The sequence below is a fragment of the Aegilops tauschii genome, chromosome 3 (assembly GCF_002575655.3).
Source record: "Aegilops tauschii subsp. strangulata cultivar AL8/78 chromosome 3, Aet v6.0, whole genome shotgun sequence".
NCBI classification, from domain to species: domain Eukaryota; kingdom Viridiplantae; phylum Streptophyta; class Magnoliopsida; order Poales; family Poaceae; genus Aegilops; species Aegilops tauschii.
This window is the reverse complement of record NC_053037.3, coordinates 232,671,491-232,675,006: the sequence shown is the minus strand read 5'-3', so window position 1 is coordinate 232,675,006 and position 3,516 is coordinate 232,671,491.

The following is a 3,516-nucleotide window of genomic DNA, read 5'->3' as shown; positions in this document are numbered from 1 at the left end:
ATAATATTGATGGGCATGTTATTTACTTCTGTGATGAAGCTGCTAGAATTGCTAGACCTGATACTAAAAATAAACATAGACCTGTCATAGGCATGCCTGTTATTTCTGCTAAAATAGGAGATCATTGCTATCATGGCTTATGTGATATGGGTGCTAGTGCAAATGCAATACCCCATTCCTTATACAAAGAAATTATGCATGATATTGCACCTGCTGAGATAGAAGAAATTGATGTTACAATTAAGCTTGCCAATAGAGATACTATTTCACCAGTTGGGATTGTTAGAGATGTTGAAGTCTTGTGTGGGAAAGTTAAATATCCTGCTGATTTTCTTGTTCTTGGTTCCCCACAAGATAACTTTTGTCCCATTATATTTGGTAGACCCTTCTTGAATACTGTTAATGCTAGGATAGACTGCAAAAAGGATGTTGTTACTATTGGTTTGGGGGATATGTCTCATGAGTTTAATTTTGCTAAATTTCGTAGACAACCCCATGATGAAGAATTGCCTAGTAAAGATGAAATTATTGGTCTTGCTTCTATTGTCGTGCCTCCTAATGATCCTTTAGAACAATATTTGCTCGACCATGAAAATGATATGTTTATGAATGAAAGTAGGGAAATAGATGAAGTATTCTTTAAACAGGGACCTATTTTGAAACACAACTTGCCTGTTGAAATCCTAGGGGATCCTCCTCCACCCAAGGGTGATCCCGTGTTTGAGCTTAAACCATTACCTGATACTCTTAAATATGCTTATCTTGATGAAAAGAAGATATATCCTGTTATTATTAGTGCTAACCTTTCAGAGAAGGAAGAAGAGAAATTATTGAAAACTCTGAAGAAGCACCGTGCTGCTATTGGATATACTCTTGATGATCTTAAGGGCATTAGTCCCACTCTATGCCAACACAAAATAAAATTGGAGAAAGACGCTAAACCGGTTGTTGATCACCAACGACTGTTAAATCCTACGATGAAAGAAGTGGTAAGAACAGAAATACTAAAGCTTCTGGAGCCAGGTATAATTTATCCAGTTGCTGATAGTTAGTGGGTAAGTCCTGTCCATTGTGTCCCTAAGAAGGGAGGTATTACTGTTGTTCCTAATGATAAAGATGAATTGATCCCACAAAGAATCATTACTGGTTATAGAATGGCAATTGATTTCCGCAAACTAAATAAAGCTACTAAAAAGGATCATTACCCTTTACCTTTTATTGGTCAAATGCTAGAAAGATTATCCAAACATACACATTTTTGCTTTCTAGATGGTTATTCTGGGTTCTCCCAAATACCTGTGTCAAAAGAGGATCAAGAAAAGACTACTTTTACTTGCCCTTTCGGTACCTTTGCTTATAGACGTATGCCTTTTGGTTTATGCAATGCACCTACTACCTTTCAAAGATGCATGATGGCTATATTCTCTTATTTTTGTGAAAACATTGTTGAGGTTTTCATGGATGATTTCTCCTATGGAACTTCTTTTGATGATTGCTTGAGCAACCTTGATCGAGTTTTGTAGAGATGTGAAGAAACTAATCTTGTCTTAAATTGGGAAAAGTGCCACTTTATGGTTAATGAAGGTATTGTCTTGGGGCATAAAATTTCTGAAAGAGGTATTGAAGTTGATAAAGCTAAAGTTGATTCTATTGAAAAGATGTCGTGTCCCAAGGACATTAAAGGTTTCCTTGGTCATGCCGGTTTTTATAGGAGGTTCATTAAGGACTTCTCAAAACTTTCTAGGCCTCTGACTAACCTCTTACAAAAAGATGTTCCTTTTGTCTTTGATGATGATTGTGTACAAGTATTTGAAATACTTAAGAAGGCTTTGATTTCTGCACCTATTGTTCAGCCACCTGATTGGAATTTACCCTTTGAAATTATGTGTGATGCTAGTGATTATGCTATAGGTGCTGTTCTAGGACAAAGAGTTGATAAGAAGTTAAATGTTATCCAATATGCTAGTAAAACTCTAGAAAGTGCCCAGAGAAATTATGCTACTACTAAAAAAGAATTTTTAGAAGTTGTATTTGCTTGTGATAAGTTCAGACCTTATATTGTTGATTCCAAAGTTACTATTCACACTGATCATGCTGCTATTAAATATCTTATGGAAAAGAAAGATGCTAAACCTAGACTTATTAGATGGGTTCTCTTGCTACAAGAATTTGATTTGCATATTATTGATAGAAAGGGAGCTGAGAACCCCATTGCAGACAACTTGTCTAGGTTAGAGAATGTTCTTGATGACCCACTACCGATTGATGATAGCTTTCCTGATGAACAATTAGCTATCAGGCTTCTCGCACTGCTCCACGGTATGCTGATTATGCTAATTATATTGTTGCTAAATTTATACCACCAAGTTCACATACCAGCAAAAGAAGAAGTTTTTCTATGATTTAAGACATTACTTTTGGGATGACCCACACCTTTATAAAGAAGGAGTAGATGGTGTTATTACACGTTGTGTACCTGAGCATGAACAGGAACAGATCCTACGCAAGTGTCACTCCGAGGCTTATGGAGGACACCACGCTGGAGATAGAACTGCACATAAGGTATTGCAATCCGGTTTTTATTGGCCTACTCTCTTCAAAGATGCCCGAAAGTTTGTCTTTTCTTGCGATGAATGCCAAAGAATTGGTAATACTAGTAGACGTCAGGAAATGCCTATGAACTATTCACTTGTTATTGAACCATTTGATGTTTGGGGCTTTGATTATATGGGACTGTTTCCTTCCTCTAATGGCTATACACATATTTTAGTTGCTGTTGATTACGTTACTAAGTGGGTAGAAGCTATTCCAACTAGTAGTGTTGATCATAATAGTTCTATTAAGATGCTCAAAGAAGTTATTTTTTCGAGGTTTGGAGTCCCTAGATATTTAATGACTGATGGTGGTTCACATTTTATTCATGGTGCCTTTCGTAAAATGCTTGCTAAGTATGACGTTAATCATAGAATTGCATCTCCATACCACCCACAATCTAGTGGTCAGGTAGAACTGAGTAATAGAGAGATCAAATTAATTTTGCAAAAGACTGTTAATAGATCTAGAAAGAATTGATCCAAGAAACTTGATGATGCATTATGGGCCTATAGAACTGCATATAAAAATCCTATGGGTATGTCTCCGTATAAAATGGTTTATGGAAAAGCATGTCACTTAGCTCTCGAACTAGAACATAAGGTATATTGGGCCATTAAAGAGCTGAATTATGAGTTCAAACTTGCCGGTGAGAAGAGGCTATTTGACATTAGCTCACTTGATGAATGGAGAACCCAAGCCTATGAGAATGCCAAACTGTTTAAAGAAAAAGTTAAAAGATGGCATGACAAAAGGATACAAAAGCGTGAGTTTAATGTAGGTGATTATGTGTTGCTATTCAACTCTCGTTTAAGATTTTTTGCAGGAAAGCTTCCCTCTAAATGGGAAGGTCCTTACGTTATCGAGGAGGTCTATCGTTCCAGTGCCATAAAGTCAACAACTTCGAAGGCACAAATCCGAAAG